The following is a 15,614-nucleotide window of genomic DNA, read 5'->3' as shown; positions in this document are numbered from 1 at the left end:
AGCTTAAACCACGTTCCGACTTTGTTATTAATAAATTATTGCAAAAATAACTGTTTATAGTCCGTTTACTCACGGTTCAGACTTGCAAAAAGGCTGTAGATAGCGCATTTCGAGCTTTTCGGCGAATAAACAATTATTTTGTTATTAACAAAATAAGAACATATTTTGAGTAATCGCGACTAGTCGCATTCGATTCAGCGACCAAAAATACACCAGAGAAGACCTTAACATTATCAATTTATTTACAGGGCTTCTAATAATTCCTGAAAAATACCTAATTTTACCATAATTTGTTAATAACAATTAAACGCACCGCATTTGGGCTTCCAGACCACTTCCATCGGATTCAGCGACCCAAAAAACCTATAATACCACCATCAAATCGCGGCGACCAAAAAGTGCCCACGGGATCTACTATGTTGCGACTAGACTAATAGAAGGAGGAAGGGAAATAAATTAGATGAAACACTTGATTGTGACAACTGAAAATATTGTTTTTTGTTACAAATAAGAAAATTTACACAGCCTTATTACACATACACTAACAACATTGACTCGACCTTGTGCATAGTATGTAATGTATACATTGAACAGAGGCGTAGCTTGAGGTCGTAAGAGTTCGAGGCAGAAATGGGATCGTCACACTTCTAATAAATGATTTCAGTGGAAAAAAGTGATAACGGAAACGCTGCAGAACATTGCTGTCAATTTGACAAAGCCTATTTATATATTTATCCATTAATCTATGCTTAAGAGGTAAATATTTGGTAATCCATACGGCTAGCAGTATTTATGGAGAAATGATAGCTTGCATAGAAACTGATACTTATGACCGCCCCATGTTGACAAAATAGTGTACCTACAATTGTCTTGTACATGTTACCACAATATAAAATACAAACATGAAGTGGTGTACTACTCAGTTCCTATCAGAGATTATTTGAAATATATCCTTAACCTTAAATATTACCTTCCACATTATTGTAAGTACAGTGTGTGATCTAATTATTAAAACCATCTGGTAAAATTCAGCTGGTTTATTTCTATTTTAATAGATGTTCATTTTTTTTAATAGAATAAATAGACTACAACACTGTCGACGAGACGCATTCTTTTTTACCAATGCTATCATGTCCGATTTAAATCTACTTTTAAACAATTTCGTTTGACCAGGTTAGACTACTAATAATTTGATCCTCCACTGTAAATACAAAGACAGCTGTCATTTCCCCAAAAAGATTACGCTGCCAGGTTAAAATTTTATTTAAATCCCAAATGCACCTTCTTGTCTTTTCATAGCTACGCCCCTGAGATTGAAACATCCAATGATTGAAAGGTCGCAATTAAATACTACACCCTGGTGCTTCCTTCATTGCGGAAGACAATCTTTATGATTGTATTCAACTAAATACAAAAATATTAAATGTATAAAGGTACGATCATATTACAAATTTCAAAAAAGCATATCGACAATATGGACTAATAGCCTAGGACCAGTATTTTGTCAAACATGGGCCGATTTATACAGTTATTTTAACATCTGCAATATTATCATTTAAAAAATTGCCGTTAATTGAAAATTATTGTGTATCCAGTATAAGTTCTACCTAAATTCAAGAAAGATTCCCGTATAATTTAAATGATTGTGCTAGCTTCAACTTGAAATACCACGATAATATGTATAAAAAAGTATAGTGCCCTTCTCATCCAAACAAAAACATATTGCCATGTTAACACGACAGTGTCGCATTCGATCTTTAACAACTCACAGTCAAATCTGCATAAAGTGAAAGCTTTATAGACGGGGCTGTATCGTCGCCTTATAACAAATCCACAGGTATACCGTGGTCAAAAAATTGTTTAAACAATTTTTTTAAACAAATTCATAAAAAAAATTTTATTTCGAACAATTTTTTTAGATAATTTGGGTCATTCTGAGCAAAAAAAGTCTCCTGTCATTTTTCTCTAAAATTAATTGTTGTCGAGTTATACGCGATTTAAAATTTGAAAAATGCAAAATTAGCCATTTTCAAGGCTGAATAACTCGATTAAAAATTATATTGTGAAAGTCAGAAAGTGATCAAATCAAAGTTTAAAACACCTCCTTCAAGATCCTGAAGAAATTTTTGTCATTATTTTATTACAAAGCTGTTATTTTTAATTATTAACAATTAGCGCTATAGTCCAGACGGTACCGTCGCCCCCGTTAGTGAAATTATTTCGATTACATTTTTTTGCACAAACTTATTCAAAATGAGGTCCTCATAACAAATCCAAGGGTGCCAGGCGGTACCTTGGTCTTTTTTTAAACAAATTCACAAAAATAGATTTTTCACTTCGAACAAATTTTTTTTAGAAATTTGGGTCATTCTTAGCCAAAAACGTATCTTGTGATTTTTCTCTAAACTTGATTGTTGTTGAGTTATACGCGGTTTAAAATTTGAAAAATGCCAAAATGGCTATTTTTCAAATTTTAAATCGCCTATAACTCGACAACAATCAATTTTACGGAAAAATCACAAGAGACCTTTTCTGCTCTATCTAAAAAATTTGTTCGAAGTGAATAAATTATTTTTGATTTAAAAAAAAATTTTAAACAATTTTTCGAACAAGGTACCGCCTGGCGCCCTGTGGATTTGTTATAAGGACCTCTTTTTGAGTAAGTTTATGCAAAAAAATCTAATCGAAATAATTTGGCTAACGGGGGCGACGATACAGCCTGGACTATAGCGCTAATTGTTGATAATTAAAAATAACAGCTTTTGTGATAAAATAATGACAAAAATTTCTTCAGGATCTTGAAGGAGGGGTTTTTAACTTTAAGCCTTGAAAATGGCCATTTTCGCATTTTTCAAATTTTAAATCGCGGATAGCTCAACAACAATCAATTTTAGGGAAAAATGACAAGAGACCTTTTTTGCCCAGAATGACCCAAATTAAGTAAAAAAAATTTGATCGAAATAAAAAAATTATGTTCGTGAATTTGTTTAAAAAACATTGTTTAATAAATTTTTCGACCACGGCACCGCCTGGCACCCTGTGGATTTGTTATAAGGACCTCTTTTTGAGTAAGTTTGTGCAAAAAAATCGACGGCGGCGACGATACAGCCCTATCTATTAGTTTGAATTTGTAATTCCCGAAGTTGTTTGTCTTCTCCAAAAGAAAAAAAAACACACAACGTGTTTGTGACTCTCACAAGTTAGCAACACAAAGATTTTGTTTTGAATAGTGTTAAATTTATTTAAATAATGAATGTTAACTTGTAAATACGTTTACATAAAATTAGATATACGGATAGTCTGAATCGGACAGAAGCATTTTTAAGTTGTACAATATTAGATTACATACTTGTATAATAATGAAACCATTACTGTGCCATACATAGCATACAGCTCATCCTCACTTTTTAGTGAAATGCTATCAGTCAGAAAAAACAATAGATTGTAATTCGAATGGGTAAAATATGACTGATATCGTCTATTCCAATTACCTTCTCAAGCCTCAAACAACAATATTTTATCAGATGTTAGTACTAACTATAGTTACTACTATAGTAAAAATAACATATCTATTAATTTTTTCTTCATAATCATTTAGAAGATAGATATTCTTGATTTATCACATGTATGTTGAAATAAAGTTGTAGCTATTTCAAAAACCATATTTGTTCCCTAAACTTCTACTATCTCGGTAGTCACGTGTATTTCCTCACATTTGAGAGACACAATATTTTTTTCACTTTGAGTGCCCCATTTCATGAAAAGTCCGCTTTTCTTTTTTTCTTTACTATTTTTATAACGAACTTATCTTTGTTGCTTGTTCTCATACGCTTCTGCACAAGCATTTAGGTACTCACTTTAAGATGTCAGTTTATAACTTTATGCCTATTGTTTACTTGTCAAAATACTAACTTTGAGAATCATAAAATAAATTAGTTCATAGATATGTTTAAAAGAATATTTAAATGTTTTACAGCAAATTGTTTTATAAAGAAAAATAAATTGAACAGCGTTTATGCCAACATGTCAGTCCAGTCTTTTTGCTCATAAAAATATATCTACATGTTAAAATCTTAAATATGTTTATATAAAAGAAGATAAAAAAATTAAATATGTCTATGCTATAACTTATTGTCTATATTTAGGATCAAACTCTATTCTATCATTGTAAAATAATTATATAAAAAAAGTACCTACTACTTATTTGTATTGCAATTATTATGGCAACATATAAACAAAATCCGTAAAAAAGTATTGCACTAAGTCATAAGGGTAAATAAATATTAAAATCTACAGTATATACATTTGTTATATATTGTAACTTATTTTGGACCCAATATAATAGTCGAAAATGCCTTGCCTCAACTCAATTCTTCTTCATAAAACATATTGCTCAAATATTAAATACAATGTGTAATTAAAAACTGTGGTCCCATACAATTTTGAATGTGTATGACAATTCCGGTGCCTGGGTGCCACTATAACTCACTACAACGAGATCAGCAGCAAAATACGGCACGAATACAAAAAGGTAACAAGGGCTTCTATTAACAAGATAATCAACAAGATAAAAGCCCAGAGACTTAAGTGGCACGGCATATACATATAACACATAATAGAAAACGGATATAAGAAGGAAATCCAGTCGGCAAGATATCTTAGGTATGCCCAGACTCAGATGAAAGGATAATGTCTTAAAATATTTACATGCGATGGGGTTGCAAGATTGGAGAGAAGATATGATAGACCTAAATAGATGGAGGCAAACTGTACATCGTGCAGGCAGTAAATACCCACCAATACGTTGTGAAGCTGCAGAGCGAGAGAGAGAGAGAGAGAGAGAAGAGAGCGAGTAAGAATAGAAATTGTACATGTGACAAAGAATAAAGAATAAAATTTAAGCATTTTTATTAACGGTAGGATAAAGATGAGAATAAATAAAAGACATTATGGAAAATTCTTAAATGTAGAGCTATATACAAGAAGTCAAAGAAAAATTCTATATTACCGCAATGAGTGCCGAGTTATATGGTAAAAAAAAATATGGAATTTGAGTAATAACTTCACGAATGACCTGACACCCCTTAACAACCCAACCTTATACATAAGAAGACAACATGGAAAGAAAAATAAGTTATTATGCAATCTTCCTAATTTATATAAACGATTTCATCGGTATACGGAATTTCTATATTATATTGTCTTCCCCCAATTTGCCCTTCTCATTATCAAATATCAATTTTAATATAAATTACAGAACTACATATGTAAAATTTGTCAAAACTATTTATCCAACTATAATGAAACACTTAAAATACACAAGAGAGAATGTTAAATGAAGAGATGAGTGGTACAGGACGACAGTCTGAATACTTTTATATGAACCAACTTACAAAGTACCTAAACAATTAATATACGCAGAATAATAGGACAGAATTATCTACTAATAATACAGTTAAATTGAGTACAGAAGAGAAGTGCATTCATAGAAGAAAAAAGAGAATTTATGAAAATAGAATACTGGAAGAACTTGAGGCATTAAAACAGGAAAATCAAACAAGAAAATTCTATAAAACTCTGAATAATGTAAGAAAGGAATTCAAACCAAGGCTAAGACTATGTAAGGATAAGGAGGGGCACATACTCAATACAAAAGAAGAAATATTGAAAAGGTGGGTGGAACACTATAAAGAACTACTTACCATCGAAGTAGAAGATCCAAATCAACGAAACCCAAGAGCAACCAACAATACACCATTAGAGCCTCCATCAATTCAAGAAGTACGGGATGCAATAAAACACCTAAAAATAATAAATTTCCAGGAAGTGATGGTATATCCGCGGAACTTATTAAATATGGAGGTGCTGACTAATCAAATATATAAAATAATACTGAGAGCTTGGAATGAGGAACAAATCCCGGAAGAGTGGTGCATTGGAATTGTTTGCCCGCTACACAAAAAGAGTGATCAATTGGAATGTAGAAACTATAGGGGAATAACCCTCCTTAATACAGCTTACAAAATATTTTCGAGTATCTTATATGGTCGCCTAAGTGCACGTTCAGAGGAGATTCTTGGAGAATATCAAAGTGGTTTTAGGCCTGGTCGATCAACAACAGACCAGATCTTTGTGCTAAGGCAAATACTGGAAAAAACCAATGAATTCAATATTGACACATATAATCTTTTCGTAGATTTTACATCGGCCTATGATAGTAAGAAATAAATTGTATGAAGCCATGGATGAATTCCACATCCCTGATAAACTGATCAGATTGGTTAAGGCTACAATGCGTAAAGTCGTTTGCAAAGTCGAAATACAGGGCGAACAATCACAGGCGTTTGAAACCCATGTTGGGCTACGACAGGGAGATGCGCTGGCTTGTCTCCTCTTCAACATAGCTCTGGAAAAGGCGGTCAGAGATGCCAGAATAGACAACAGAGGAAATATTTTTAATAAATCATCCCAAATTTTGGCATATGCCGATGACGTGGACCTAGTTGCCCGCACAACACGCAAACTAGAAGAAATGTATACCACCTACTCAAATGCCTCAAAAAATTGAATTGAGGAAGTTGTAAATGCCTTGAAACAAATGAAAATTGGAAAATCTCCTGGAGACCACGGAATAACAAAACAGATGATTACAGCTGGAGGATCGAAATTTTTCGACCTCTTTGGGGGGTGCTATTCCAACCTCTTGGCAAAATGCGCAGGTACTTTTACTACACAAGAAAGGAGACAGACACAAACTCGAAAATTACAAATCAATCAGCCTATTACCACATCTATACAAACTGCTTACCAAAATAATTACCAACAGACTATCAAATAAAATATATATACACCAACAGACTATATATTATATACATACCAACAGACTATAAAAAAATAACAAATAAAGAACTTTGGACTAAAAACCGTAGAGAGGCTCGTAAAAATGATGAATTGCTGCATCCGTACATTACAAATCCCCAAAATCTGGAGGAAAGCTAGAGTGGTAGCCCTTTTAAAACCAGGGAAGGATCCGGCGGATACAAAAAGTTTTAGACCTGTCTCTCTTTTGTGCCACCTTTTTAAGGCATTTGAAAGAATGATACTGAACCGGATCGCTGAATATATGGAGACTAAAATTATTCCAGAACAAGCAGGATTCAGACCCGGAAAGTGCTGCTGCAGTCAAATTCTTAATCGCACCCAACATATTGAAGATGGTTTTGAATGGAAAGAAATAACAGGAGTAGCGTTCATAGACCTAACTGCCACCTATGACACAGTTAACCATCAACGGCTACTCGCAAAACTCTACGAAACTACAAAGGATTTCCGACTAACAAGGTTAGTGAAATGTCTCCTCCAGAATAGACGCTTCTACGTAACGCTCCAGTCCAAGAACAGTCGGTGGAGGGACCAAAAAAATGGGCTACCATAGGGAAGTGTCCTCGCGCCGATTCTATACAACATATACACCAACGACCAACCCATACACCGACAAACAAGGCAATTTATTTACGCTGATGATACAGCTGTGGCAGCTCAGGGAAGCACCTTCAATGAAGTCGAAGTGAAACTGACAGATGCCCTGGGAGACTTAGCTCTATACTACGATAAAAACCATCTGAAACCCAATCCCACAAAAACCCAGGTATGTGCTTTCCACCTTAGAAACAAGCATGCCCGAAGGCCGCTGGAGGTGGAATGGCGTGGTCAGATGCTGGAACACAACGAGACGCCAAAATACCTTGGCGTCCGTCTGGATAGAACTCTGTCTTACCGATATTACTGTCAAGATGTCAAGAAGAAAGTAAGTGCCAGAAATAATATCATCCGCCGTCTGGATAGAACTCTGTCTTACCGATATTACTGTCAAGATGTCAAGAAGAAAGTAAGTGCCAGAAATAATATCATCCGCAAGCTAACTAATACAAAATGGGGAGCACAACCACACACTCTCCGCACTTCTGCCTTAGCATTATGTTTTTCGGCCGCGGAGTTTGGAGCACCAGTATGGGCAAATTCTGCTCACGCAAAGAACGTCGACGTGGCTCTAAATGAAACGGTTCCTATAATATCGGGTTGCCTGAAACCGACACCTATCGAAGAGGTATATATACCCCATAGCTGGGATTGCTCCACCACCTATCAGGAGGAAAGTCACGTCAGAGGTAGAACGAAAAAAGCAGGAGACGGACCGAAGACACCCCTTATACGACCACCAAACTCAGCCAAGCAGACTAAGATCTCGGAAAAGCTTCCTGAAAACATCAAGATCCATCCCCGAAGCGCCTGAGACGCGCCGAATACACCTATGGCAAGCTTCAGCTACCGCGACACATTTTCCTCCCTCAGAGGAAATGGCTGCTGGACACAATTTACCGTATCCGACTTGGAAAGCGCTAAACAGACTAAGAACCGGCGTTTCACGTTGTGCTAGTAACCTGAAAAAATGGGGATACCAGGAGGACGATATCTGCGACTGTGGCGCGGTTCAGACCAGCCGGCATCTACTATCATGTACAGAGATGAGAGAGACCTGCACAGAAGAAGACTTAATTATAGTAAATGACAGGGCCATCTATATGGCCAACCATTGGAAATACAGAATTTAAAGTTGTTGGTTTTCCGGACACGGAAAGTAAGTAAGTATCAAATAAAATCGATAGTTACCAGCCTGTTGAACAAGCGGGTTTCCGCAAAGGTTATAGCATCATAGAACACCTACAGACAATAAGGACACTTATCGAAAAGTGTAACTAATAGAATGAACCTCTTCATTTGGCATTTGTGGATTACAATAAGTCACTTGATTCCATAGAACTCTGGGCCGTATTAGAAGGAATGAATAACACAAGGATTGATTCTAGACATCGAATACTCCTAAAATAGATATATTATACGACAATGCAACTATGCAAATAAAAATGTAACAGAAGGCCTAACAACAAGCAAAATAAGAATGGAAAGAGGTATTAGACAGGGAGACACAATATCTCCAAAATTATTTACTCTTGCATTAGAAGATGTGTTCAACAAGTTAAATTGGGAACAACGCGGAATTAAAATTGATGGAAGATTTTTAAGCCATCTAAGATTTGCCGATGGCATAGTACTCATAAACAACAATACAGAGGAACTAATCTACATGCTAAAGGAGCTTAAACGAGAATCTGAGAAAATCGGTTTAAAAATGAATTTAAAACAAAAGTGATGACAAATCAAAATATTGATGGAAGTGAGATCGAAAGTGTCGAATAGTATATATGTTATAGTCAAAGCACGAATTTCAGGCACTCCTAGGTTTGACTAGGCAATCCTCAGGTCTGACTGACGATCTTAGTCAAAGCCCGAAATAAATTACAGTTTTGGCATTTGACTAGTCAAACCTAGGAGAAACTAGTCAGGCAAAGGTCGAAATTTAATTTTATGAAATCCGGGTTTGAGTAGTCAAACCCCGATCAGCTAATAAACTGTAGTAATTTGTTACATTATAGGTTTAAAAAAACGTCATTTTTTAATTTTAATGTTTATTATTTTTATATTATCGTAATTAAATTTAAAAAATTAGTGTTTATTCTCACATATTGAGGCATTATGGCATTTAGAGTTGTACAATACGTTAGACTTTTTACACTTTTACACATGGATTTGAAGAGCATCTCTTATTGCAGTAGCATTTTATAAATCTTTGTCCTCCAAATTTAGAATCTTTTGTACTCATTTCTCTTAGAGACAGCTTAACGTCTGGAAAATCTTCGAAGAAAATTATCTTTGCATTCTCTTATACGATTTCTTGAAAAAAGTGTGTTTATTGTTCCGTATTTCGTACTAACTCTATATAAGCCGTCCATTATTTTATCTTGTATGATACCCAAAATATTTCGAGCATCTCCTTTGGCTCTATCAAAGCTGGGATAGGTATTGTTACAGTTTTTCCGATCGAAATTGGATTTTTTTTCACTTAATTGTTTCATAGCATTAGCCTGCGCATGAAGACCTTCAACCGCCTTGCCTTTATTTATTTTAATTTTTTCTGCCTGTGCACAACGCATGCATGTAACTTTTCTTTCAAACCCTTCATAGTATGCACCAAGTGTGCTGTAGCGTACCAACATGTACCACCTGATTACAAATTACGCACGTATGTTCGTCAGAGCTCTCTTTTTAGCAAATACAACAAACCAGACCTGAAGAAGTAATCTGAATTGTTTGACAATTTTCTTCCTCTAGTGAAGACGGTCCAGGGGCTTCGTTAGTATTATGGCGATCCTTTGTTTTTCTCCGATTGCAATATTTTCTTTCGCAGTTGACAATGACATTCCCATTCCATCTATTCCGCTGACAATCCAGCGACTAAAGGTCTTCATGCCAGGCTAATGCTATGAAACAATTAAGTGAAAAAACAGTTCCTCCAATTTCGATCGGAAAAACTGCAACAATAAGTATCCCCAGCTTTGATAGAGCCAAAGGAGAGGCTCGAAATATTTTGGGTATCATGTAAAATAAAACAATAATTGACGGTTTATATAGAGTTGGTACGAAATATGGAACATTAAACAAACTTTTTTCAAGAAATCAAATAACAGAATGCAAAAAGAATTTTCTTAATTTTGAAGATGTTCCAGGCGTTATGCTGTCTCTAAGAGAAATTAGTAGAAAAGATTCTAAATTTAGAAAACAAGGCTTTACAAAATACTACTGCAATAGGGCTTTTCATCGATTGTCATTTGTTTCGAGCTTCTGTCATGTGTCACATAATATTAATATATCTACGCCATACGTCTCTGGTTTGTATCATTGGTATATACCAATAACATATGACGTAGATATATTAATATTATGTGACACATGACAGAAACTCTAAACAAATGACTGTGAATGAAAAGCCCTATTAGAAATTCTCTTCAAAATTATGTAAGTGTAAAAGGTCTAACGTATTATGCAACTTTAAATGCCATAATGCAGGGGTGGCCAACCACGGCACGCGTGCCACGGTGTGGCACGGCGGTGTCTAGAAGTGGCACGCGAGGACTTTTTGGAAAAATAAAAAAAAATAAAAAAAAATTAACTTGGTAAAAAATTAAAAATTCGTCTTTTATTCTACGTCACTCTTTTATTGTACGCCACTGCCTCGCGCTAGACACGTTCACGTTATTCTCTACTCAGTTGATTCTCAACTTTTGTGCGAGACGCTTCAAGTCTGTTTGCCTTGTGAGATAGTGTTTTTACAGTTTATTTCCTTTTAAAACAATTGTTTTCGAATTGTTCCAAAATTACGATAAGTTTAAAAATTTAATGTCAAGTCTTCAAAGCTCATTTATTACGAGATTTCAGGATTTCCAGGAGGAAAATAAAAATATTCAACTTTTCACAAATCCTTTTTCCATTTCACTTAAAGACGTTGAAAATTATCCGCCGGAATTCCAAATGGAAATAATAGATTTGCAAAGTAATATTTTGTTGAAAAATAAGCATAACGAGCTTGTTTCAAGTACAAGTAATTCAAATTATATTGAATTTTGGAAATACGTTTCCACAGCTGATTTTCCATATCTTCACAATTTTGCTTTGCGGTATTGTTGTCGTTTTGGTTCGACGTATGTTTTTGAAGAAATGTTTTCAATTATGAATGTTATTAAATCACAATATCGTTCAAAATTAACCAATAATCATTTGAAAAATCTAATTTTATTAGCTGTAACAAAAATTGACCCCAACATTCAAGATTTAATTAAGAAAATTCAGATTCACAAGCCACATTAACCACATCAACCATAAACATGTACTGTACTACTAGTAATAAATTAATAAACAATCTCGAGTAGTTGATAATTATATTTTTTTACTATTTAAAATAAAAAAGGTCGTAGAAAAAGTATAGTATTCTACTCGCATGTAATGGCTATTACTCACTCTGATGAATTACGACACTCGCTTTCGCTCGTGTCGCAAACTTCATCATCGTGAGTAATAGCCATCATTACATGCTCGTGGAATAATATACTATTGTAGCTACATATATTTTTTGTTATTTCATACAAATTCCACCTACCTATTGAATTTTTTGTTTCATTTTTGGTGGCACGACTAACTGTTCATAAACAGATAGTGGCACACTGTTAAGAAAGTTTGGCCACTCCTGCCATAATGCCTCAACATGTGAGTATAAACACTAATTTTTTTATTTTAATTACGACAATATAAAAATAATAAACATTAAAATTAAAAAATGACGTTTTATTAAACCTAATCTAACAAATTACGACAGTTTAATAGCTGATCGGGGTTTGACTAGTCAAACTAGTCTACATACCTAGTCTAGGTCACACGATCAAACTAGGCAAACAGAATCAAAAGGCAGAGATAACTAGAAGAATCCGAATTAGTTGGGGGCAGTAGAAAGACTCAGTGGTGTGTTGAAAAACAAAAAGATACCAATAAATCTAAAGAAAAGGGTATTCAACAGTTGTATTCTACCAGTTATGACTTATGGAATGGAGATCGTGACACAGAGTTGTCAGCCAATAGATTAAGAACAACACAGAGGGTCATCGAACGAGCTATGTTGGGAGCATCTCTGAGAGAACATACACGAAACGAAGAAGTGCGAAGCAGGATGAAGGTGGAAGATGTAACTGGAAGATGTAACTGGAAGAATTGTGCAAATGAACTGGGTAGGACACGTGGCACGGCAAAACAACGAGAGGTGGACGAGAAATATTGTACATTGGAGACTACGCGAACACAGTCGTAGTAGAGGAAGACCACAAAAACGATGGCTCGATGGCTCAAAGCAAAAGTGGGGAGAAACTGGCATTAAATAGCACAAAACAGAGAAGAATGGAGAACTCACGGGGAGGCCTTTGTCCAGGAGTGGATGCAAACAGGCTGGAGAAGAAGATAAAAACCTGAAGAAGATAAAAACCTCAAAATTTAAGTAGAATGGTAAACTGAACACCTAAAAACTGACAGTAGAAACCTAAAAGCAAGGGAAATAGGTTGAAAGAGGAAAAGGAAAATTTTTGGGAGAAAATGGCACAAAATGCTAAATTTAGTTCATTTTGTAGTTAATATGAATTAGCATATTATGAAAGAAAAACAAAGATCTATTTACCATTAACCAGATTATGTTTCAAAAAAATCAGTTAAGTATAAATTGTACATCAAAAGTACTTACTGGAAAACACAAAACTGTACTTATAGCGTTCTTTTATAATATATAGTACATAAACACTTTGGTTCCAATATTTATAAACCGGAACTAAAATATCTAAGAATATTAGAAAATCTGAGACCAGTTTTAAATCTAAAGCAAAAAAACTTAATTAGAGTATTCCGTTTAATAAAAATGCGTGTTGGGATTTTAGCCACTTACATATGCATAACCTAACTTTTTTGATAACGACGTATTTGTTATGCACTGAAATTTATGATATGCAAAATGGCAAAAGACCAACCATCGGCATTTATATGTAAAATCCACAAGGTAGGGTCTGTTCTAACTAAACTGTTCTTGAATCGTTACGCGCATGCGCAATAACGAATAATTATGCGTAGTAACACATTTTTCGTTACTGCGCATACTCGTAACCGTTCAAGAACGGTTTTTGTAACGGGTTGGAACAAACCTATACTTAATTAAGATTTTTTTTCGATGGCTCCTTATTATGAAACTTCTTTAATAGTTAAGTTATGTAAAGTTCACGTTGGTGAAATACTTTCAAGTATAGGGTAAGTTTAGAACTTTTGCTTAGCAAGTGATTGTAAAATAAAAAAGATTTTTTTTATAAATACATATATTTACATCAATTTATTGCAACTGAATTCGGCAACTTTTTACACAAATTTATATTCAGAGCAACGATTTATCGTTTATGTTGAAATGTCTGTTCCCTTTATTTAACACTTTTGACAGAATCAGAACAAACGATTTTCCACGAACATCAACGATACCTCATAATCTAAAGTGCTATGTGACACGATTCTTAAATATTACACTCAGTCTAACGAATTACATTACCTTCAAAGTAATCTCTGCTGTTATAACAAATCAGTAGCTAAAAATAGCTCATTCCACAATATCAATTACTAATTATACTTTATGTGATAAGCAACATAAATTCTCAGTCTGACAGGTGCGCATACGTGATATGTGAGAAAACCAAGATGTCATATTTGAATATGTGCAAAGTCTACACAGAAGAGAAACAGACAAAATTTTCATTCAAAGAGGTGTCAGACAAAGTTGTGTGTTATCCCCAACTTTGCTTAACGTGTACTCGGAAATAATGTTTAACGAAGCCTTGGAAGGGCAATGTGGAGTTCGAATTGGAGGAGAAACTATTAACATCAGGAATGCAGATGACACAGCGATCATGTCTGAAAGTATCGAAGATCTTTAATTCCTTATATATCGAGTCACTAGAGAATGCTCCAACAACAAGCTTGGCATAAATGCATCAAAGACAAAGTTACTTGTGGTTAGAGTATATATAACAAAAGATTATAAAAGTAAACCATTTTAAATACCTAGGATGTTGGATTAACGAGACACTAAATCCTGATGAAGAAATTAAAACTCGTATACAAATTGAAAACTCCTATCGAAACGAATGGATCGTAACAAAACAAAAGTGAAAGATGTCTCTACCCAAGTAGCAAAGCTTAAATGGAAGTTGGCCGGACACACCCTACGGCAGAAGGATGAAAGATGGACTAAGATGGTAATACATTGGAGACCATGGAACCACAAACGAAAAAGGGGAAGGCCACAGATGCGATGGTCAGATGACCTGAAGAAACACACTGGGTCAAAATGGATGCAAATTGCCCAAGATAGAGAGGCATGGAAGAAGGAAGAGGAGGCCTATATCCAAGTATGGATGTTTAGGGCTGATTAGATAGATAGATACAAATCGCAAGAGGAGCATTTATGAAACTTAGATCTATACTGTGCAATTCTCAGCTGAACTTACAACTAAGAAACCTGGACCATGAAGGTTAATATGATGAACAATGTAGAAGCCTTCGAGATGTGGTCATATCGTAGACTACTTAAAATGTCATGGGTTTAACGCATTTCAAGTCTTGAACAGAATAGGTAAAGGGAAGATCTTTCAATGGAAAGATCGAGGAAAAAAGAGGAATTGATAGAAAGAAATATTCCTCGCTCCGAAACCGTTACCTGATCAGCAAATGAATTGTTACATGCCACGCAAGATCGAGAACAATATCGGCAAATTGTCATGGAAGTTGGAAAATTTGTTCACGGCACTCAAAGAAGAAGGTCTACACTTCATTTATTAGAGCCCGAAGAGTAGTATCCCACTATACAAGTAGTATATACTTATAGTATAGTAGTATATACAAATAGTATATACTTTTATTATCCCACTATACAAGTAGTATATACTTAAACTATTCTTGGGAACACAAATTGAGTATATATTAGAAAAAAGACTAAGTTTTCAATCTAATAGCACATAAAACAACATCAAAAAATGTTGTTCCACATCCTAACAGACTGAAAACAATGGGGAACCTTCTCTGGTAACACCTCCGAGGCTTCTACAATTTGTAAGCCATAACGGATGCTGAGACTAAGGAAGATGAGG

At 34.7% G+C, this 15,614-nt stretch overlaps 1 protein-coding gene across 4 annotated transcripts in view; it reads right to left on the bottom strand.

Moving 5' to 3' along the window:
- Positions 1–473: 473 nt before the first annotated feature.
- The window catches only part of LOC114333243 (plexin-A4), a 933,823-nt gene continuing 918,682 nt past the window's right edge, over positions 474–15,614 (bottom strand). For all 4 annotated transcript variants that reach the window (XM_050663388.1, XM_050663391.1, XM_050663390.1 and 1 more), the window contains one exon: positions 474–15,614. This exon is cut by the window's right edge and continues 14,145 nt beyond it. The gene's annotated coding sequence lies outside the window, so the exon portion shown is untranslated.

Source organism: Diabrotica virgifera, chromosome 10, assembly GCF_917563875.1.
Source record: "Diabrotica virgifera virgifera chromosome 10, PGI_DIABVI_V3a".
NCBI lineage: Eukaryota > Metazoa > Arthropoda > Insecta > Coleoptera > Chrysomelidae > Diabrotica > Diabrotica virgifera.
Note: the sequence above shows the minus strand (reverse complement) of the source record. Positions and strands in the feature narration are given on the sequence as shown.